The following is a 24,523-nucleotide window of genomic DNA, read 5'->3' as shown; positions in this document are numbered from 1 at the left end:
GCCACGTCGGCCACATCCCAAGAATCACGGGATAAGGACCGAGCCACGATCCCGGTAGCGACACGAATCGCACCACACATGGACTCTTACCTTAATAAGAGTCCGACCCCGAAAAATAACTCTCCACTCCGCTCTGCGAGAGAACCTTCCGAAAGAAGGACTCCTACCATACTAGGACTCTTCCAAACCGTCTCATCTCCTCCTTACCCTATAAATACCCAGGTATGGAGCACTATTCCGCATCTTGCTTTCTACTACGCAGTTATGCTGTCGCGTTGGAGACCTGACTTGAGCATCGGAGAGTCCTAGGCCGGAGCCACACCGGCCCTCTTGCGCTCATTGCTTGGTTTTTGCAGGTTCATCCACGGGCGAACCAAGCACCGGAGGTTTTCACACGCAACAGTTACATTTGAGAAAGAATCTATTAATGGATAGGAAATAATAGAATCATTCTTTTTATTCACATTGAATAACCAATCCAATAACCCCCAATCTTCCCCTTGAACTACTAGCTTCCCCTCATTCTTTACTTCTCCTGTACCAAGGGAAAGATCCAGATACTTGGTCTGCTTTGAGCACTTATTACAACTTCTTTCTCTCTTGTTGCTTTCCTGCGCCATTTCGCCAATTGCAAGCATAGTCTTATATATGAAAGAGAGAAGGAGCAAGTTCAGTACTGAAAAGAAGAAACATGCAAACATACATATATACATACATACATACATACATGACTAAAGAGATTAATTTACCAGATTATTGGCTGCCACACCTCCATCTACGACGTTGAATTCCTTTGTGGCTGATAGTGTTTTGTTCTCAAAATAATGTGGAGGAAAATACATTGGCGCTGCAGATGTGGCGCTACAGACGTTGGACATCAATGAATCATCTACCTCATTAGCTTTTGCCTGCATGCATTCAATGTGAAAATAATGAATTGTAGAAAAAACGAGAACCTAAAAAAAAGAATAGAAATCACAAACAAACAATCACAAAATTGATTGCATCGATGATGCTGATGATGAGTACCCACCCGTGAGGTGCTGAAGATGGTTGGTTGCATGAGTTTGATATCGAAACTAGTGAGAAGCACATTGGTGAGTGTCTCTCCAATCTTCCTTTCCCCCAATTCCTTCTCGATTAGTGTGCGCAGGTAGATGCCTTTGTATATGGGTTTAGTTGCTTTTTGGAGATAACTCCACCAATTACTAAAGATAATAAGATAATAAGATTAATTAAAGATAATAAGATTAATTAATAAGAACAACGAAGGGTAAAATTGTGCATTTATGCATGCCTACGTACGTACGTACCTTTCTTTTGGTGTGCTTCTGTCACCGAAAAAGATTAAGGGGTTGTGTTGAAAATAGAAGTCGTAAATGTCCTTAGCAGCAATTATTGGTTTCTTGCCTTGGGAATCATTTGGATCCGCAGTTGCGAGCATGACTGCTATGAGGCCTCCTGTGCTGGTCCCGGCGATCATGTCAAAATATTCTGAGATGCTCACATTATCACCGTCCAACTTCTGTTTAATAAATAAAAGGACCGGCGAGAAGTAATTATATTTTAGCCAAAGATAGATTTTAGAATATTGAGCTCCTCTCCTGTGTGACGCGGTGTGTAGGTGCGGCTGGGGAGGCTTGATCCACATGTCAATGCATAGGGATTTGTGCGGCGGTGTAGATCAAAGCTTCCCAGCTGCACGATGTGCTTTGGAGTGACTCAAGCATCTAAAAATTTCTAAGAATAGAGAGAGACTGTGTGTGTGTGTTTGTGGCTCTTCAATTCAACTAAGATAACGAGACATTAAAGATGTATCGGTCGGCCGCATGATCATCAAAACACAAAACAGTCTACCTGGAGCTCAAATTCAAGGAATTCTAGGATTTTCCCCGGGATGATCCCTCTCACTCCTTCGCCATCGATGCTAAGAATAGTGATCAGTTTTCCATCGGAGTAGCACCTCATGTCACACTTTCCGGCCATGAGGTGCATATGCTTTATATGGAGAAAGAAGTAAGAAACCAAGGCCAGGAAAGGAGAAACTTGAGATTACCTCTTATGTTTCTTCACTCTATTATCAGTTTAGCTCAATGAGTGATCCGGCTGAGAGAGGGGGTGTATTTATAGATTGATAAGCAAATCATATAATTAATGCAATTCGACAAATTGCAAAAGATTGCTTGCTTCTTTCCTTGGTTTCATGTGGGAATACATTTATTATCAGGAGCCGCCACGTGTCCTGGCCCAAAAAAAGGTGGGCCGACTCGGGACTAAGGGAGAACTAGATAGGCGTGAACCAAGGAGGGACTAAACAAAGACCACCCACAGGAGTGGATCAAAGACCACCCATAGGAGCGGATCGAAGCCCCAAGAGTGGACTCTCCCTAGGGCGTGAACTCCCCCATGGGTGTGGACTCCCCCCGAATGTGGACCTTGGGAAAAGATCAGCCTCCACAGACCTTGATCTAAAAGCAAGGTACCACCGCCGCCACCAACAAGACATGCACCTACATGAGGACTCTAGGCCACCACCTACCAGTCCCGTAGTCTCGACAGACTCAAACACCGAGGACCTTATCTGCCATGTAGATGAGTCTATCCATTAAGGACACCAACCCTATTGGGACACTACACCCCACGGGAAGACAACCAATCAAGGAGGAACCCTACTACCCAGGGACTCTATCAACTACGAAGGCCACTCTACATCAACTGAGACTCTCCACACTACCACATTCCACTATAAAAGGGAAGGTTCTCTACCCCATCTAGGATCATCTTGAATGCTATTCATTCATCTGTTTGCTCAAGAGATCTAACTTTGGCATCGGAGAGTCCTAGGCCGAAACCACACCGGTTCTCCATTGTCACCCTTGGTCCTTTTACAGGTTACGACACTCGAACGGACCGCCGTATGATTTCTTGGCGCAACAGATTGGCGTCGTCTGTGGGAACAATGCTAGCCATCATATCTTCTAGCTCAATCCCATACTCATTCAATGGCACCACAAAGGAAGACTGCTCTCACCACCAACAACATTGCAAGGAACGGATCACCTCCTTCAGAGTGCTCTCGTCGCAGAGCCAATGACCAAGACCATGTCTCTCTAGAGAGAGAGGTCCCAAACAATGATTAAGTTGTGGTCGTCGAGCCCAACAACGAAGTAGTGGTGGAGGTAGTACCCGACCCCAATGCCCCAGCAAATGTTGGTCAGATCAACAACCTGTGGCAACAGATCCTCGATGACCAATGACTCTTTCGAGACTACCTGAGGCAGCGTGCGACGTCCCACTGCCGTAGGATGTTGCCACCACCAAGGACAGAGCCCATCCCTCGACAAGAGCAAAACCCTAGGAGGTCCTCTCCCAGGGGTGAACCACAACCTAGGAGATCCTCTCCTAGGGGTGAAAGATCGGGGAGAGTCAGAGGATGTGCAAGTTCCATTCACCAACAAGGGGACCCTTCCTAGCATCCCAGGAGAATGGCAGACCTCCCAGTAAGGTCAGATCGTGGGGGGGCACCAACGCATAGGTCCGAGGTACCTAGCCTGGAAAGATCCATCAGAAGGTCCGTGTTCCAAGGTCGACTAGGAGGAAGTCACACACCAAGGCGGAGCCAGACCTATCAAGGTGAAAGCCCCTCACGATTATACTAGGATTCGTCGTAACGTGACCATTCACCATCCCGCTAACGCTCAAGGCGGGAGGGGACTTTAAGGAGAGGACGTGAATGAGGTCGCAGTGAACGTCCTGCCTGGCGTGAGGGACAGACACGAGAAGAGGAGAAAGACATAAGACTCTGAGATTTGGACGAGAAGCTGGAAGGGTTGAAGAAGCAGACCAAGGGCGAGACACATTCAATACCTGGGCAGCACCCCTTCTTGACAGAGATCAAGTCAGCTACATTCCCCTCCAGGTTCAGGTTACCCACCTTCGAACTCTACAGTGGTTCCGCGGACCCTAATGACCACATCAACTACTTCAATGGGATGATGACCCTGTACGGTGGATCGGACGTGGTCTCCTGTTGAGCATTCCCTGCATCCCTCAAAGGTGCAGTGTAAGTACCGTGGTCTTCGGGACGAGGGTTCCTCAGCCTTATGGCGACAAAGATTGGCTTCGATGAATAACGGCGTATCCTTTCGATATATCATCATAGGGATTGGGATCATGCTTTATAAAGAAATGGAGTCGCCACCCAGGGTTAGGGCCTAGGACCCAATGGGTGTAGCCCCATCAGGGGTTAGCGAAAAGGGCTACGTGATCCATATGGTCTGGTCAGAGATTCAGGGTAAGTAGTCAGGTTACGAGGGTGGGAAGGTGTTAGGCACCCACCTCGCCCGGATAAACCGGTCTTTCTACTAGATGCTGCTTTTCGAATATTCTCCCTTAATAATATATCTTATACTAACATGTAAGGCTAAGTTATGATGCACTAATCATGACAAAGAAAGAAAAATCATTTACTATGTACACTAAAATGAGTTACTTTAATTGTCTACATTATGCCAAAAATAATCAGAGGGAAAGAGACAGATGCCTATCTAGAAATGCAAGAAATAAATGAAAGCACACCGAGGGCAAAATATGTGATGTCCCACGGCTCAGGTGGAGACGGACGATCGGCTTGTCTCTCTCTTATCGGACAGAATGAGGCTATATGAGATGAGTTTTGTCACTCAGACTTCGGGCAGAGTAACGGCTATATAAGAGATTCTCGTTATCTGTATACAGACAGAATAACGGTTGTGAAGGGGGTTTTTCGTTATCCGTACACTGACGAGATAACAATACCCAAGAGCATAATCGCTCTATGCTTGGATGGGTAACCGAAGGATCTACCCACGTAGAAGAACTCCACTCACTCATATACTCACGAGGGAAAGACGGAGGAAAAGAGGGTGAAAAAGGGGCAAAACAAGCCCTGGAGGGTCTCCTTACCCGAGAAAAGCTTGAGAAATGAGGGAGGGAGACCCTCCTATTTATAGGGAGGGGTCCCCTCTCTCTCCTGGCCAGATAAGTCCTCCAAGGCTCCGTGGGGGACTTTTCCACCGCGCCGTGGGTGACGTCACCAAGCTGATGTCACACCCCCTCGTGGCGCCGTGGAAATCTGGTACACATCCCCACAGTGTCGTGGGAAGGAGCCTACAGTGCTGTGGAAGGAGCCCACAGCGCCGTGGGAAGGAGTCCACGGCGCCGTGGTGGGGGAGGGTGAGCAGTATCTCCTTTAGCATTTGGTAAAAGGGTCTTATAAGTCATTTTAGGGATGTTAGGGTGATTTGATTTAGATGTAGGGACAAGAGTCCTTCTTGAGAGAGATACCGATCTCTGTCCGTGTCCTGTTGTCATCATCGCCGGGGGGTGACAAAATTCAGTGTCTACTTGCAGCTACTTCATGGTTCTTCAGACTACGATCGAGGTCGATAGGTTTGTTCGCAGAGCTGTGCGAGCAATTTGTCACCCGCTTCCAGAGCAGCGTCAAATAGAAGAAGACCACGGTCAATCTACTGAACGTGGTACAGAACCCTGGGGAGTCACTCAGGGAGTACGTCAGTAGGTTCACCAAGGAGTCCTTGGAGGTTGAAGACCTAGACGACTAGACCCAACATGCAGCCCTAGCTGGGGGTATCAGGGACTTGGACTTGATCAAGGACCTAACACGTCATGAGACCAGGACTATGAAGGAGCTTCTGGAGCGGTGTAATGAGTTCGCCAACATGGCCGAGGTACTACAGGCTAGGAAGAAGGTGATTGTGGCCAAGCCACAAGACAACAAGAGGTCAGCGCCAGATGACCGTAAATAAAGTAAGAGGTTGAGGACTGAACATCGACAAGAGAAGGGTGATTGCCCATTAGGAAGGACTAACCGCAGTCCAGAGAGGAGTGAGAGAGAAAGCAGCCCTGAGTTCACACCACTGAATACCACCAGGTCTCAGATCCTTATGCTGATCCAAGACCGTGACCTACTCCGTTGGCCACGAGCCATGCTAGCAGGACCTGAGAAGCATAACCCTAACAAGTACTGCCTCTTCCACAAAGAGAACGAGCATAATACAGAAGAATGCTATCAACTGAAGAGGGAGATAGAGCAATTTGTAAGGGTAGGGAGCTTGAACAAGTACATAAAAGGAAGACGTGATGGCCATTCGGGTCAAGGAGATAGTGGCCGTGACCGAGAGAGAAAAGATCTAAAGAGAGAAGAAAGAAGGACGGATCGAGAGAGAGACCTCCCAGAAGAAAGGAGAGATGTAGTGGAGCCTAGTGGCACCAAGGGACCTCCCATCCTCACCATACTTGGAGAACCGAGGCAAGAGTCCACCAAGAAGGCCAAGGCCCATGCCAGGTTAGTGGGAATAGCGAAGAAGCCAAGCAAGGTAGCCAAGTCCGAAATAGTGATCTCGTTCTCGGATGAAGACTTGGAAGGATTAAGCTTTCCACATGAGGATGCCCTAGTAGTACAAGTGGAGGTAGCGAACCGACCTGTACATAGGGTGTTGATAGATACAGGGGCATCTGTAGATGTACTCTCCCTGGAAGCCTACCGACAATTCGGGATCAGAGACAATCAACTTAAGCCAGAGCCTACCTACCTCCATGGATTCTCAAGCTCTATCGCCTCCATCAGAGGTACCATAGGCTACCCGTCACCTTTGGAGAGCACCCTCAGCAAGTGACCATCATGGTGAACTTCATGGTCATCCGTGGTCTTTAAATCCGTGGTCTCCTTCAATAGCCTCTTAAGGCGACCATCTCTGATAGCCCTTAGAGGAGTCGTATCACCGCTCCATCTGAAGATGAAGTTCCCCATCGAGAATGGGTTAGGTGAGGTCCGTGGAGATCAGAAGAAACTCCGAAAGTACTGCAGGACCTTCATCAAGAAGAACAATGGCAACACCTGCGGGATGGCACTCTGCATAGAGAACCTGGTCAGTGACTAGAGAGATGAACTGACAGAGAGAAGAGGAAGGCCAGTTGAAGACCTCATCCCTGGCCGCTCAGCAAGGATGACCCTTCCAAGGTCGTACAGGTTGGCTCACTGTTGAGCAAGGAGCAGAAGGATGAGCTTGGACACCTCCTCCAAGCTAACATGGATGTCTTTGCATGGTCGACCTCTGACATGCCAAGCATACCATGGTCCATAGCAGAGCATCGGCTACATGTAGACCCAACCAGGAATCCTATCCAACAGAAGCGGCGTAACTTTGCCCTTGATCGACAAACAGCTATCAAGGAAGAGGTCGAGAAACTGAGCCAGTCTGGGTTCATCAGAGAAGAAAAGTTCCCAACCTGGCTCGCGAACGTGGTCATGGTTCCGCAGCCCAACGGGAAGTGGAGGATGTGCGTCGATTATACAGACCTAAACAAGGCATGCCCAAAGGATGAGTACCCATTGCCCAGGATAGACCTGTTGATCGATGCTACTGCTGGCCATGAGATGCTGAGTTTCATGGACGCCTACTCAGGATAAAATCAGATCCTCATGCATGAGGAAGATGAGTCCTACACCGCGTTCCGGATGGACAAGGAGAACTACTGCTACCGCGTCATGTCATTCGGGCTAAAGAACGCAGGAGCCACCTACCAGAGGATGGTCAACAAGATGTTCAAGGAACTGATCGGACACAACATGGAGGTGTACATAGATGATATGCTCGTAAAAAGCATCCAAGCCCACCAACACCTGAGTGACTTAGAGGAAGCATTCACGGTACTGAGAAGGAGCCAGATGTGGCTAAACCGCACACAAAGTGCGCCTTTGGTGTAACGTCAGGGAAGTTCCTAGGGTTAATGGTCTCAGTATGTGGAATAGAAGCCAACCCATCCAAGATCAAGGCCATCCAAGAGATGGCACCACCTCGGACGGTCAGGGAAGTGTAGAGGTTGAATGAAAGGGTCGCAGCCCTTTCAAGGTTCGTGTCACGATTGGGAGATAAATGCCTACCGTTCTTCAAGACATTGAAGAACCTCCGAAGTCTTAAAGATTTAACATGGACAGAGGAGTGCCAAAGCGCGTTTGAGGCATTGAAGGAGTACTTGGAGAGTCCACCACTGCTTAGGCGATCAGAGCCCAATGAAGAACTGCAGCTTTACCTAGCCGCCACCCCTGTCGCAATAAGCACTGTACTACTGAAGGAAGAAGGCAAGGTCCAGAGGCCCATCTACTATATCAGCTATGTTCTGATCGATGCAGAGACCAGGTACACAAAGATAAAAAAGGTAGCCTACGCGCTGGTAATCGCAGCTAGGAAGCTGCGATCATACTTCCAAGCCCATACTGTCACAGTACTCACTGACCTACCACTGAAGAAAGTACTCCACAAACCAGACATCTCCGGACGATTGATAGCTTGGGTGGTAGAGTTGAGTGAGCATGATATCAGGTTCAAACCTCGAACAGTCATCAAGGGTCAAGCCTTGGCGGACTTCGTTGCCGAATGCACCCTATCTGAGATCGAACCAGAAGCAGAAGAACCAAAGGAGCATGATCGAGGATCGTGGGAGATATTCGTGGATGGTTCGAGTAATGCAGTAGGAAGTGGGGCTGGCTTCATACTCACTAGCCCCAAGGGATTCTGAATCCAGTATGCTCTCTGATTCACCTTCCAAGCATCCAACAATAAAGCAGAGTACGAAACACTACTAGCTGGACTTTGGGTAGCCAAGGCCATTCAAGTAACGCACCTATCCATCTGGAGTGACTCCCAGCTTGTAGTGAATCTAGTGAATGGAGAGTATGAGGTGAAGGACGAGCGAATAGCGTCATATCTAGCATGTGCTCGAGCGTTGATCAGGGAGTTCATGAAGTTTGAGATGGTTCGGGTTCCTAAGATCGAGAATGCCACCACTGATGCCCTATCCAGGCTAGCCAATGATGAGCTCTGAAATTTGGCCAATGCAGTCTACATCGAGATCTTACATGAGCCAACGTACTAGGAGAAGCAGGTTAATGAGATTGAAGACGGGCATAGCTGGATGGATCCTATACTCAACTACCTACAGAATGACGCCTTACCAGAAGACAAGGACGAAGTAAGGAAGATCAGGATGAGAGCTGCAAAGTACACCGTCCTGGATGGAGTACTATACAAAAGGGGGGTCACAGCACCACTACTCCAATGCCTAGGACCTAAGGGAGCTGAGTACGCCCTAGCAGAGGTCCATGAGGGGATATGCGGAAGCCACATGGGGGGACGAGCCCTAGCCTACAAAGTCCATCGCCAGGGGCTCTACTGGCCACGAATGCAAGAGGAAGCAATACAGTATGCCAAGAAGTGTGAGCAATGTCAGTTGTTCGCCCCAGTACCCCATCTACTTGCCACCAAACTGACATCGATCCTCAATCCCATAACCTTTGCCATGTAGGGAATGGACATCCTAGGCGACTTCACGGCAGCACCCAGGAACAGGAAGTACTTGATCGTCGCTATTGACTACTTCACCTAATGGGTCTAAGCTAAGCCATTGGCCAAAATAACAGAGAATGAAATGGAGAAGTTCGTCCACGACGACGTCATCTACAGGTTCGGGGTACCAAAGATCCTAGTCTTAGACAATGGAAAGCAATTCAACAACCCTAAATTCAGAGCATTCTATCAGAGCTATAGCATTGACTATCGGCCTGTCTCGGTAGCATACCCACAGGCCAATGGTCAGGTTGTCACGCACCCATTTCAGATAAGGAATATAATATAATATAAGAGGTGACTAGGACAACGCGTGTCATCTCATTAAGCTGCCAGGATCACTGACACAGTGTCCCAACGTATAGTCATAATCAATATTAAAGTAATATAATATTAGAGTGTGGAAAGGGAATATTACATTCCAAACAATCAATAGTTTTGCGGAAGTGTATAAAATTGAATAGTTACAAGATGTTCAAAGGCTAAATGATAAATACTGTAATTAATACATTTTCCATGACCATCTAACAACTATCAACAAGGGTATAACAGTAAATATTTATACATGGGCTTTAAGCCCTAAAATAATCAAAAAAGGGACCAAGTCCCAGCCATCATTATGCCCTGTAGGCAACATCATTTCGAGGACATCGATCACAGTGCTCCTCCACCACTTGCATCATAATCTAAAAAGTGTGTACACGAGGGGGTTAGCTCCACTGAGCCAGTGAGGGGATGGGGATGCTTAAACACGCAATTCATATAGTCCAATGATGCATGCACATGTTAATTCTATTTTTCCACCTATCACACAACTAAGTCAGAGGTATATGCTACTGTGATAACTCGGAAGACATTGTGGGTCACTTATCTTATTGCCACAATGAATCCTCAATTGTCACCAAGGGACCTACGTCGGTCGAAGCCATCAAAACCACCTAGTGGCAGACCCCGATAACCATTACTACCATGACTGGCCTCTCCCACCTCCTCAGAATCTGGAGTTCTTGTTACCCAACGCCTAAACCCCTGTTGGTAAGGGTCGTAGCATAAGGGTGCATAAATCCTAGCCACAGATATACTACATGCAAGTCCTATCGTCCAGAGAGGTATTCTAGGCGCATCAACTTTTTATTTGGTTTAGCACCCGGGTACCAGCACGGCACAGCGCATACAGTTCAATATGAAATTCAATCAAAGATATTATATATATAATCTGAGGCTCCGGCACCGGCATTCACCGACACTGTAACCCAATAAGAAATGGAAAGTAACCACAATATCATCATATCAATCATTTAATAAAGTATGCAAATGCACAAACATGCTTAATAAATTATACTAATAGCATGATACATAATGCAAATATTAGTAACAAGCCCAAACAACCAAACCCACTCACAGTATATGTTAAGCCCCGATGTTTCAAGTTGTCGTCGCGATTAAGTAACACGTCACAAGATGGGAATTTAAACCTAAAGAAAGAGTGAGAATAAGGTTAAATAAGTAAAGGGAAGGATCCCCAAAAGGTCCCCCACAAATTACCTAAGTTGTAGACTTTAAAGGTAGGGTGGTTTTATGGGTGGTTTCATGCCCAAACCTAAAACCACATGTAAATCCAACCTTAATAGGGGCTTAGGAAGGGTTCTGCTAGGTGCGGTTTTATGGGTGGTTTCTCAGGATATATGAAGCCGCACCTCAAACCAATTTTAACCGAGAGGTTCTTAAGAGGATGGTCTCAGGCTGGTTGCAGGGGCGGTTTCTCATAGGTTCTAAAACCGCAGGTAAAACCACATGTCTCCAAACCCCAAAATCAAAGGATTCTTCGCAAAGGCTTCCATTTTCAAGTAAATTGGAGGAAAAAAAAATACCAAGAGAGCTTCCTCCTTGGCACATTAGGGTCCTAAGACCTCATTAGGCCTATGCATCCCAAGGATTCAATAAAGGAAAGCAAGGAGAACCTCATTTAGGGCATAATAAGGTAGAAACCCTAGGTCTTTCCATTGGGATGGGATTGGGAGCTTTGAGGTTAGCCAAAGGAGTAAGATAGCTCCACCATGATCATGGCCATGAGTTCACATCGATCATTGGGTCTCAAAATAAATCCTAGACCGATTCTCTCCCATCTCCCAACCCCAAAACCCAAAATAAAGAAGGAAGAAGGCCTTAAAGGCTTACCTACCTCAAGGAAGTGGTACCCACGTTGATGCTCTAAGAAGCAAGATCCTCAAGCCCCCTATCAAGCTCCTCCACCCCTCTTCTCCCTTCTCTCCTTCCTCCACGTTTTAGGTTTGGTGAGAATAGTAAAGAGAAGTAAATGCCTTTAGTTCTAAATAGGCAAATGTGACTTTAGGACCCGTTTGGTTGGGTAACATTAGAATAGAAGCTCATTTTTAGTTCATCAAGTCAAATGGGCCTAATGGGCTAAATGGGTCGACCCACTATTTTCAAATAGAAAAGAACCCACTTAGGGATGGGTCCATCCACCATGGGATTATAAGCCCATCACATGATCCCTTAAATAAGTGGGACCCATAATTGAAGTATTTCCTATTCAAGCATAATAGCTCAGGTGGTTCAAACCCCGACCCGTACTTCGAGGACACCGAAGGGAGGGGTAAGTAATTAAATGAAAGGTTAGAACCTACATCTCCCTTGTTATGGTTTGTCACCCATGACCCCGAACAGTCTCCCCACGACAGTGCCAAGCTCATCACTGAACGAGGTGTCCAAGTGAGGCGACGCTCTGGGGTACACTCTCCGGTACTCTTCACTTCCCGGACTAGTACTTGGAGGAAAATCAACGAAGTCGCCATCAACGAATTTCCCCCACCATCGGTTGAGGAATCTGTCCTCCCCAAGCAAGCTCGTACTGTGGTCAATGATTTTATAGCTGGGTTTGACCACCAGTGAGAACAGCTCACTAGCATACATGGCAGCGGTAACTACACGTCACGGGAAAGAAATAATAATTAATTATAATCCCGGGTGTAGGTGTAACACAGGTAGAGGTGACAAACAGAACATTGCTAGAAGGGGTCAAGAAAAGGCTAAAAGGAGCCAAAGGGAAGTGGGTCGAGGAGCTACCAAGTGTTCTGTGGGCGTACAGAACCACAGTAAGAACACCCACAGGGGAGAGCCTATTCTGCCTAGCATATGGCACTGAGGCACTGGCACCAGTAGAGGTCCTCGCCATGTCCCACAGAGTACTACACTTCAACGAGCGTACCTATGTTGACGGACTACGGGCGAACCTAGACTTCATAGATGAGGTCCATGAGAAGGCACTCCTAAGAAACGTGGCATATCAGCAGCGAACAACCAAGCACTATAATGCCAGAGTAAGAGAAAGGCTCTTCCATCAGGGATACCTCATCCTAAGAAGGGCAAGCGCATTACAACCACGGAAGGAAGGAAAGTTGTCTGCCAACTGGGAAGGACAGTACATAGTTTCCAAGCAGATACGTCCAGGGACCTACCGCTTGAAAACTCCGGGGGGCAAGAAGGTAGATCGTACCTGAAACTCAAAACATCTGAAGAAGTACTACCAATAAGAGTAGCAGTAGCAGTAGCATAGTCGGCCATAAGCCATGGTACACAGTAAGACCCATTACACTTTTCAAGGATAATTTGAAATTTTATTTGAGATTTGAAGATTTGATTTTGGGTACACTTGCCTACTCCTACCCATCGATCGGATCACCTCCACAACACCATAGTCTATGGACCACCAAGGCGCAATGCCACCAAGGTCCGTTGACCACCAAGGCGCAATGCGACCAAGGTTCGTAGACCACCAAGGCGCAATGCCACCAAGGTCTGCTGACCACCAAGGCACAAATGCCACCAAGGTCCGTAGACCACCAAGGCACGATGCCACCAAGGTCCGTAGACTACCAAGGCGCAATGCCACCAAGGTCCGTAGACCACCAAGGCACAATGCCACCAAGGTCTGTAGACCACCAAGGTCCGTCGACCACCAAGGCACAATGCCACCAAGGTCCATAGACCACCAAGACATAAGGCCACCGAGGTCCCTAGGGGCAATGCCACCTAGGTTCGTGGACCACCAGCGTTCACAGATCACCAAAGTCCGAGAACTATCAAGGCTCAAGGCCACTAAGGTTGAACGACTACCAAGGCCTATCGGCCATATACGAGTGACGAAGAGCAATACACAAAGGAGCGTGGATCCAACCACAGAAATCCAAAAAGAAGCCTATAGGAGAAGAAAACCTCATAAAGGCAGACCTCATCCACTCGGTGGGAGAAGGCACGATTGACTCCCCAGGGGCGCAAAGCACAGCCTCGGAAGGTATATGGAATTCACGACGAAGTGACGCCAAGTCCAAAGTAGTCATGATACTAAGGATATGAGCCGACTTACTCCTAGGGTGTGCAACAGAAGTCGCCGCCTTAGAGGTGCGGGGGTCCCTACTCGGATCAGAATCACTAGAAACCTCCTCCTCCCCATCACTGGTAGTAGGGGAAGGCAATGAGGGGAGATGGTCCGCAGGAGAAGACGACCCCAAAGAAGACTCCCAGAGGACCCAATCACAATAGTGGTAGGGTCAGAGTCGCTAGACGGTGACATGAATCAACAGTAAAGCAAGCTACTTACTCAGGACAGTAGTCTCCCAAAGTCAAGCGGAAGATACAACAGGAAGGATGTCAATCTGCAACCATCAACGAGTGGACCCGTCAGGAAGGGTACCCAAAAAAAAAAAAAAAAAGGAATATACATACCAAGTACGAACAGGCGTGGATCGACAACGAGAGCGCATCGAAGGACACCCGAATGGGAGCGCCTCGAAGGACTCCCAAGCAGGAGCGGATCGATGATGGGAGTGGAAGGACGCCCAAGCAGGAGCAGATCTAAAGATGCCCCAAACAAGAGTAGATCGACGAAGGGAACGGATCGAGCCCAACAGGAGCGAATGGAAGGATGCCCGAGGAGGAGCGGATCAAAGGATGCCCGAGTAGGAGCGGATCGAGCCCGACCAGGAGTGCGGTGGATCGAAATAGGTGCAAACCCAGAGCATAGCCCCGGCCACAGTCTTGGGCACGAAATCAAAGCACAAGTAAAGAACCAAAGATCAAGACACGAGCACAGCACAATGATGTGACCAAGTGAGCACGAGGCCAGCTAGCAAAACAACCAAAGGCATAAGCAAGCCAACAAAGGGCCAAGGCCAATGAAGGATCACACTATTCTTGGCCACCTAAAGGCAAACACATGGGGGGCACCAAAAAGCAAATGCCAAGTGCAAGGAAGGGAGAAGATTCCAAGAAAGAAAAGTGAAAAGCGAAAAAGCAAGAGAAAGAAGGAAAAAAAAAAAAAAAAAAAAGACAAAAGGTGTTAGAGGGGAGGTTTGAACCCATAACTTCTCCCACTCTACCAAATGATTTACAAGTACAACCTTCGACAAGAAGGAATTCGTAGTAAACCCCCTAGGAGGGCAAAAAATGCAAAATCTACTCTCTTGGGTATTCTGACCTAAGAGAGTGGAGGCCAAATGATGAACCCAAATTCACACGGACCAATCAGGAGCCACCACGTGTCCTAGCCCCAAAAAGGTGGACTGGCTCGGGACCAGGGGAGAACCAGACAGGCGTGAACCAACGAGGGACTCGACGAAGACCACCCACAGAAGTGGATCGAAGACCACCCGCAGGAGTGGATCGAAGACCACCCATAGGAGTGGATCGAAGACCACCTATAGGAGCGGATCAAAGCCCCAAGAGTGGACTCTCCCTTGGGCGTGAACTCCCCTATGGGTGCAGACTCCCCCCGAATGAGGACCTCGGGAATAGATCAGCCTCCACAGACCTTGATCTAAAAGCAAGGTACCACCGCCGCCACCAACAAGACATGCACCAACATGAGGACTCTAGGCCACTGCCTACTACTCCCGTTGTCTCGATGGACTCAAACACCAAGGACCTTATCTGCCATGTAGATGAGTCTATCCATTAAGGACACCAACCCTACTGGGACACTACATCCCACGCGAAGACAACTAATCAAGGAGGAACCCTGCTACCCAGGGACTCTATCAACTATGAAGGCCACTCTACATCAACTGGGACTCTCCACACTGCCACATTCCACTATAAAAGGGAAGGTACTCTACCCCATCTAGGATCATCTTGAATGTTATTCATTCATCTGTTTGCTCAGGAGATCTAACTTTGGCATCGGAGAGTCCTAGGCCGGAACCACACCGGTTCTCCATTGTCACCCTTGGTCCTTTTGCAGGTTACGACACTCGAAGGGACCGCCGGACGATTTCTTGATGCAACAGCAGGTAACACATGAAACACAAGGAACCTTTTCCTTGAGTTATTTAATGTAGAAAGAGAGAGAAGAAAGCGGGTGTTAATGTACAGATGTAAATGAATAGCCAAAATCCATTTTCGTATTCGTGTTTGTATCCGTTTAGCACTTTCCGAATCCCTCCGAAAGCTAAATGGATGCGGATATGGATAGACTACAGCTATTTGAAAAGCAATATTTACATGTAAACGGATAAAATATCCAATCCGTATTCGTGTCCATATCCGTTTAGCACTATTCAAATCTGTCCGAAAGCTATTCGGATGCGAATGCGGATATAGCACTATCCGAACGGAATACGATCCGTTTACATTCCTATTTTAATGTTACATCCATTATTGATTCAGGGAACCTTCAATTTCCTTGAGTGAATTTGTTGTTTTGGGGGGTGACACCATAGTTTGAAAACTAGGTTTTGATTCAGAAGAATCGACTTATTGAGTCAAAAAAATTATAAAACTTCTTGATGACTTACCCAATCTTAGGAAATGATTAGACTCGGTCCTAGTTATACTGGAAATCCATTGACTCGTATTTTTGTCTTAATCATAAACTCGTTGAGTTTAGTTCTTTTGGCCCGTAATGTGTAGAGATTCAGGTAAAGATCACCAAATTTAAGAATTTTTATCCTCTCAATTTGCCTGCCCGTACTTGACGTCAAGTACATCTAATAGAGAGAGGTGGACCCCATGTGGACCCTAACTAGGGTAGTGTGTTCGAGAAGGGGATAGGATAGTCATTTCCGCCCCCTCTATTAAATGTACTTGATGTCAAGTACAGGCAGGCAAATTGAGAGGATAAAGAACCCAAATTTAACAAGAGATAGGAAGGATTATTCCAAGAGTATATGGGTAAGGAGATGCCAAAACTAATTAGGTTATCTGTGCAAAAACAATATTTTCCAACTGCATGAAACTCGTGTGATTTCTACCAAAAAAAGATGAAACCTGTGGGATTTCATCACCCTTTACATCTTAATTTCTTTACCGTTAGATTTGAAAAAGATATTGTTCCTGTTTCCACCAGCTTTAGTGATGTCTTAATTTGGACCGGACAACTATAACAATTGGGATAATTATCTGCAGTGAGGGCCACACAGGGTACGCTCAGACATGGGGGTGGGCAAAGGGTGAGTAAAATGAAACCCTCCCCACTTTAGTGATGTCTTAATTTGGACCGGACAAATATAATAATTGGGATAAAGATATCTGCATTGAGGGCCACACAGGGACACATGGGGGGTGGGCGAAATGAAACCCTCCCTCTGTTGGCTAAACAACGGTCCAGGGATCAAACCATGGTTCCCTAGGGAGACCAAGATATTTATCTTTAGGGTTTTGCACGCCCTGGGTTAGCCCATGGTGTCCCATGGGTGCCCCATTTTAATTTTAGGGTTTCCCATGGTCGCCCATGGGAACCCTGGTGCATCCCTATTAGGGTTTCTCCTTCCCTATTGCATTCCATAAAATTAATTATCACAATAGGGACGGAGAAACTCGTCTCTAGTCCATCACATGGCAAGAGGGATCCATCCCATACTCGAATGCGCAGCGGAAAATAATCGATTCGAGTTTCTTTCGCATCCCATAAATATTAATAATCAATGAACAGAAGGAATTAATAAAGAACTGCTAACCTGGTGAGCCTCAAGTGTTGCTCCTCCAATAGACAGTGGTTCTTCCTTCAATGAGCACTCCAAGCAAACAGATCTGAACCTCCAATGGTGCTACCAAGGTTCTACACGCCAATCCCAGATGCCCTCAAACTCCTCAGCATAGATCTAGGGTTTCACAAACCCTAACTCTCAAACACAGGTGAGAGAAGCAAGAAGAAGAAGAGAGATCACAAGAGGGAGAGAGAGAAACCAAAAATATAGGAGAGAGAGTGTCTGCTCCAAAAACGTGGAGAGCTCCCTTCTGCGTATTTTTGGTCCCCTATTTATAATAATAGGGTTTAATTAAATCCTAGATAGATTTAATAGAGCCCTAGTGAGAGTCTGACTCTCTCTCTCTCAGTCTGGCAGTTCTGTTTAAACTCAAAGTGCTACACAGGTGAAGAAGCAGAATCTAATAGGGAAAGTATTAATTAGATTCTTTATTTAATTATTAATGAATAATTACAATTAGCACCAAATCCATTAATTAAATAAAGAGCCAATTAAATTAGAAAATTCCAAATAACTCCCTATATGATAACAATTTATCATATACAACCCCCCCCACTAATCAACACCATCATTATGGAATCTAGGGCATGTACACATGTACTGCCAAACCCCAATCCATAGTACATGTCCATATAAGAGCGTCTGTGCATCCGATCGGGTCCCACAAAACTCGATAAAACACTTTATTTGAAATAACTATAAATAATGTATCATTTTATGTAAAATAAATTTTGCAAAACCATTTTCAAAACGGTACTGGATCCAGATTCTGATCCGACCATGCATAGACAGTCTCTATCTTGGTGTTCCCCAATCGGGCAGTGGTGACCGTGTTGGATAACTCCTTCACTCACAAAGTGTTCACTCATTCCCAGAACACCGGCTTTGACTCGCTTGAGTCTCAGTCATTGATGAACCAAAGAATGCGATCACACTTTGCAGTGATAGGGTTCCCTCAGGTACAGGGTGTCGGTGACACATGTCTATCCCTTCCTACATCTGGCAGTAATACATGAGGGAATCGACAAAGTAGATTCTTCGCCAATGCACACATCAAACATGTGAGCACTCGCATTCGTACCCTGACATCACATGTCTAGGCATACCCAATGCGACGACCATATGATAAGGGTGCCCAACCCAAACCCTAGTCGTGACTACCATTTTAAGTATAACTTACGGACACATAATGCTCAAAAAGTTTATATCGCATGTGACAATATTAAACTAAAATGTATAAATGTTCAATACAAAGGTGAACCGGGTTGAACCGGACCGAACCGGGTTTGATGGACACACACTTGTCCAACAATCTCCCACTTGTACATCAAAGCCAATTCCCCATATATTTTAAACCCATGCCCTCCATGTGTTTCTCAAACACTCTTGGTGACAAACCCTTTGTCATGGCATTAGACACATTTTCAGTTGTGTCCACTTTGGAGATACTCACGTCACTCTGCTGGATAATCTCTCTAATGAGGTGATACTTCCGCTACACGTGCTTGTTCCTCTGATGAGCCCTAGGCTCCTTAGCTTGTGCAATGGCCCCTCTGTTGTCACATAACAGGGGAATAGGGCCCTTGACAAGATCAGGGACTACTCCAGAAATGTTAGGAACTTCCTAACCCAAACACCTTATTAGCCGCAACACATGATGCAAGGTGTTCATAAAAATAGGGATCGGCTGTAGATTTCTATTTTGTACTCCTCTATACAATGGCACCTCCACTCATTAAACTCATAATGACTCACAATACCTACTGCATAGCAGAGGTCCAGCCTCGTGCGCAATATAGCATACGTTAGACTTCCTACTGCTGAGGCATAGGGAATTCTCTTCATCTCTTCAATGTCCGTCTGAGACTGAGGACATCGAGATCTGGAAAGACTCACTCCATGTCTGAAGGGAACACTTCCCCTCTTGGAGTTCTCCATACTAAATCTGGCCAAGACTTTGTCTATATAGGTAGCTTGTGACAAGCCTAGCATCCTTTTCTGGCGATCTCTTACGAGTTTGATCCCAAGGATATAGCTAGCTTCACCAAGGTCTTTCATCGAAAACGTTGTGGATAACCACTATTTTACTGATGAAAGGAATCCTACATCGTTACCAATCAGCAATATGTCATCTACGTATAAAAAAAGAAAACATACTGCCCTCCCACTAATCTTCTTGTAAACGCATAGTTCATCCATGTTTTGATCAAAACCAAATGATTTGATTGATTGATCAAACTTGATGTTCCAGCTCCTGGAAGCCTGCTTCAGCCCATAAATGGACCTCTGCAATTTGCACACCTTTCTTTCTTCCTCCAAGGAAGAGAACCCCTCTGGCTGTTCCATGTAGATTTTCTCTTCAAGGAACCCATTTAGAAATGCAGTCTGCACATCCATCTGCCAGATCTCATAATCAAAGTGTGCTATGATAGCCAATAAAATCCTGATGGATTTCATCATCGCTATTGGTGAAAAGGTTTCCTCATAGTCTATACCCTCTTTCTGGGTATAACCCTTTGCCACCAGTCTCGCTTTGAATCTCTCGACCTTTCCATCTGCGCCCTTCTTCCTCTTGAAGATCCATTTACATCCAATCGGCTTGACGCCAAGTGGTGGATCGACTAGAGTCCAGACCTTGTTGGAATGCATCGAATAGATTTCAGAGCACATTGCTTCCAGCCACCTAGTGGCATCAACATCCTTTGGAGCCTCAGAGTATGTCTTCGGATCATCATCCGATTCAACCGATACCATGTGGAACTCTTCCACTGTTTCCTCTTCGGTTAGAAGAGTTAGCCTGGTGGGTGGTCTAATAGTCCTCCCACTGTGTCGAGGTTCCTCAGGTGTTGGTATTTCAGCGGGTATGTCAGTTGGTCTCACTTCTGGAAGTGACATTTCTGAGCCATCTGATAGCTCTTTTATGACTACTGGTTCGGACCTCTGGGTCATCATTTCTTTCTCAAAAAATGTGACATGTTTACTTACAATGACCTTTTGGTCAACTGGGTCATAGAAATAATAGCCTATTGTGCCTTTGGGGTAGCCTAAGAAATAGCATCTCGAAGTCCTGGATTCTAACTTGTCTGTCTGTTGCTTTCGCACATGTGCTATGCAACCCCATACCCTAAGGTGTTGAATACTGGGCTTTTGCCCTTTCCACAACTCAAAAGGTGTCTTGGCTACAGACTTAGATGGAACCCTATTCAAGATATATATCGCCGTCTCTAAAGCGTACCCCCAGAAAGAAAGAGGCAGCTCACTATAAGTGAGCATCGTCCTGACCATATCCAATAGGGTCCGATTGCGTCGTTCGGATACACCATTTTGTTGTGGTGTGCCTGGATTAGTTAGTTGACTAACTATCCCTTGGGATATGAGATGTTCTTTAAACTCATCCGATAGATACTCCCCTCCACGATCTGATCTTAAGGACTTGACGCGTTTATCGAGCTGTCTTTCGACCTCGGCTTGGAATTCTTTGAATTTATCAAAGGCTTCCGATTTCCTACGCATCAAGTATATGTAACCATATCTAGAGTAATCATCGGTGAACGTGATAAAGTACTCATACCCATATCTTGCTTGTATGTTTATGGGTCCACACACGTCAATGTGTATCAACTCCAACAGATCTGTGGCTCTAGCACCTTTATTGCTAAAGGATTTCTTGGTCATTTTGCCCTGAAGGCATGACTCATAGGTGGGGAATGGTTCCACCCTCAGACTCTCTAAGGACCCATCCCTCACCAATCTACTGATTCAGTCCACATTAATGTGACCCAATCTTAGATGCCACGAGATATGTTGAGTTCATGAGTCGCTTTCGTTTCAAATCAACATTTGAAACAACATTCGTTCTAATAGGGCAATCTAGAAAATACAAACCACTTTGCATATATCCGGATGCCACAAAGGAATTATTAAAACTAATAATCAATTTAGAATTAAAGGAAAAACTATATCCGTCCAAAACAAGTTTTGAAACTGAAATTATCTTCCTCTTGAAAGAGGGTACATAATAGCAATCCTTTAAAACTAAACTAGCAGAACTAAAATTTAAAATAAAAGTTCCCACAGCCAACGCCATGGTCTCAGCTCCAGTGGCCATCCGAAGATGCACTTCATTTCTTTCCAGGTTCCTTGTCTCCTTGAACCCCTGCAAATCATTACAAATGTGAACAGTGGATCCACTATCCACCAACCAAGAATTGGTCGGTTCAAAAGACAAATTAGACTTATAAAGAACGTGAACATCACATGTACCTTCTTTAGCAGCCTCTGTTTCATCCGGCTTCTTGTCTTTCAAAGTTGCCAGGTAAGCACGACAGTTTCTTTTCCAGTGACCCTCCTTCTTGCAATAGAAGCACTTGCCTTTGCCTTTATTGCCAGACTTCCCACCCTTGGCTTTCAGGGTCTTGCCCTTACTTCCCTTTTTCTTCTTCTTCCCATTTGAAGAAGGCTTTACCTCAGTTGCATTGACCTCAGCCTTGTCCTTTTTCAAGGACGCTTCAGCCTCTACCAGTGCATTAGCAAGCTCGGTGAGCTCCATCTCCTTCTCGGACATCTTGTAGGACATCCTAAAAGGTGCGTAGGCAGAAGTGAGTGATGCTAAGATCACATCAGTCTTGTATCGCAGGCTGAAATCAGTCCCCATGGATTCCAATTTTTCAAACAGATTAATCATTTTCATTACATGAACCATCACTGGAGTCCCCTGAGGCATCTTGGAGTTATGGATTTGACTCACCGCATCAGAATGTGCGTGTGTCAACTGCCTGTTGAACAATTCAGCAAGCTTATCCATTTTACCCCCAGTAGTGCGTATATCCTTGACTGAGTCTACAACTGATTTTCCAACGATCCTAGGATATAGAGTGATGCCTTGGAATCCCTCATGAGGAACCCTTGCATCTCTTCATTTGCCTCAAAATCATTCGGGTCGGGTTGAGGAGGAACTTGTTCATCTAGAATCGTGTCATCCTTCAAGATCGGGAGCAACTTAATGCTCCGGTACCAATCGACATAGTTTGTACCATTAAGTTTGTATTCGCTAATGAGTGTTAACAGGTTGGAATTAATGGTAGCCATCGTATATTAATCTACACATGCACAAGTAAATAACCACATGCTAATTAATGACCATTGAAAATAATAAATTGAGCACACACACATCAATGGTCTTTCATGATTTGGGTTTCCCTCATAACCCAAAAGATGAATTGGATACCTACAACCCTTGCATGCATAATTTACCCTGTCAGGAGTCATTATACACACCATGGTAGTGTGGACTAAGCTGTCCGCCTCATGGGCTTCCAATATTTTCGGCCACCTGGGTGTCATGTCCAGATCCTGTCGACTGACATACACCCAAGTCATGGACTTACCTATCGCATTAGTTAGAATCATGGAATCATGAAAGATGGCCCACTGTCGCAGTGCCCTCTCACTATCCATACCCTAACGTATCTAGATGGAGGTAAATATAGATAAATGCGTGACAGAGGTCCTGGCAATGTCCTGTCGGCTTATGCGGGGTCATGTCACACATTTTCTACATTTATCTTCAATAGGAGGCCATGGACATGTCTACCGATTAAGACTAGTCCATATCATACATGTATTGTGAATAAAGAGGGATTAATTAACTCTCACATACATGGATAGATTTAAACAACATAATTAACACTACAAGAAATTGGGCCTACGACGGCGTTTTTAAACGCCGCTATAAGTCCAAAAAAAGCCGTCATAGGATATAATGGCGTTTATAATTTGTGCCGTTGAAATGTCGGCGAAGGTACCGCCGTTTTTGTACAACAGCGTTTTTTTAGTGTGACTGTGTATGTACCTTTTTTGCGGCGTTTTTTAATAAATGCCGGGAAAATTACTACAACGGCGTTTTCATAAGTGTCGTGATATGTATTGAATTTCTTTTTTTTTTGCGGCATTTTTTAATAAACGACGGGAAAAGTGTATTACAACGGCATTTAAAAAGTGTCGTGATAGGTGTTGAGTTTATACTTTTAGCGGCGTTTTTTTACAAACGCCGCTATATGCATTTAAAAAAAATAAAATTATTTCTATATTCAATCCATTAACCTGTTTCAAAGATAATAGATTCATCATGTCACCTATTTTTATATCCAAACCAAATTCATATATAAAACAGAGATATACCTCATCAAATACCCTACCCATTTCATATTCAAGTGCATCCACAAAGATGGGATGAAATAAGAGATTTAAGTAAATATATCCAAGTCATGTTAAAGTCGATATATTTAAAAAGCAATGGATTGAAACAGAGATTAAGTGATCAATAGTCCAAATTAAACTCAAATCGACCCATTTATAAGCAATAGGTAGAAACAAGGACTGAGCAAGTAATTATCCAAATCAATAGACAAAACAGCGTGTCCTTTTATGCACAAATTCAAAATTCATCACGATCATCTAAAAAGAATTCGGAGTTTGCGATGCTCAAGTCTAATCGATGCCTTAACACACTTGAGGGGATTGTAATCTAATAATTGATGGTATATCTCTAGAACTCACAACAAGATGCTTATAATTGCCTCTTCTTACAAAGATGATTACTTTAACCATAGCATTTCAAGATTCCTAAATCATGTGGATGTACCGAGGAGCACTGCCAAAAAGATCGTCCGGAGTAGATCTGCACAAGGTAAAGTCTACATCATCAGCATTAACTTGAGTCATTTGAAGAGCTCTCTTTGCTGCCTCAACGTACCAAACCCGTCAATCTATCTTTTCCTACCAAGGCACAAGTTAAACCAAGAAATTCAATATTTTCATATGTAGACTATCATAACCTATTAAGTATCAAATAAGCTTCCCCTCACCCAAAAAAAAAGCAAGTAAGCTTCCCAATGATTGTTCACTATGTAAAACATGAAAAAGAAAAAGAAAGAGGGAAGTCCGAATGGTGGGTATCAACGACCGCTGAAGATTCCCATAGTTATTTGAGATCTGAAGATTGTGAGGATGAGGCTACCTGAAAGAACTCATCTTTTAAGAATCCCAATGCAAATAGAAATCCTTTCATCCATACTTACCATCTAGCAAGCCCAATTTCCAATCCCTTTCATC

At 45.3% G+C, this 24,523-nt stretch overlaps 1 long non-coding RNA gene across 1 annotated transcript; it reads right to left on the bottom strand.

Moving 5' to 3' along the window:
- Positions 1-1,412: 1,412 nt before the first annotated feature.
- LOC122654045 lies at positions 1,413-16,519 on the bottom strand. Its single transcript, XR_006331869.1, has 3 exons — positions 16,509-16,519; positions 1,858-1,998; positions 1,413-1,525 (listed from the first exon to the last, which is right to left on the bottom strand). It is a non-coding gene; the product is annotated as an uncharacterized LOC122654045 (long non-coding RNA).
- Between the last annotated feature and the right edge of the window lie 8,004 nt (positions 16,520-24,523).

Source organism: Telopea speciosissima, chromosome 3 (assembly GCF_018873765.1).
Source record: "Telopea speciosissima isolate NSW1024214 ecotype Mountain lineage chromosome 3, Tspe_v1, whole genome shotgun sequence".
Lineage (NCBI taxonomy): Eukaryota > Viridiplantae > Streptophyta > Magnoliopsida > Proteales > Proteaceae > Telopea > Telopea speciosissima.
The sequence above is the reverse complement of the archived record's forward strand: the minus strand, read 5'-3'. Positions and strand labels throughout refer to the sequence as shown.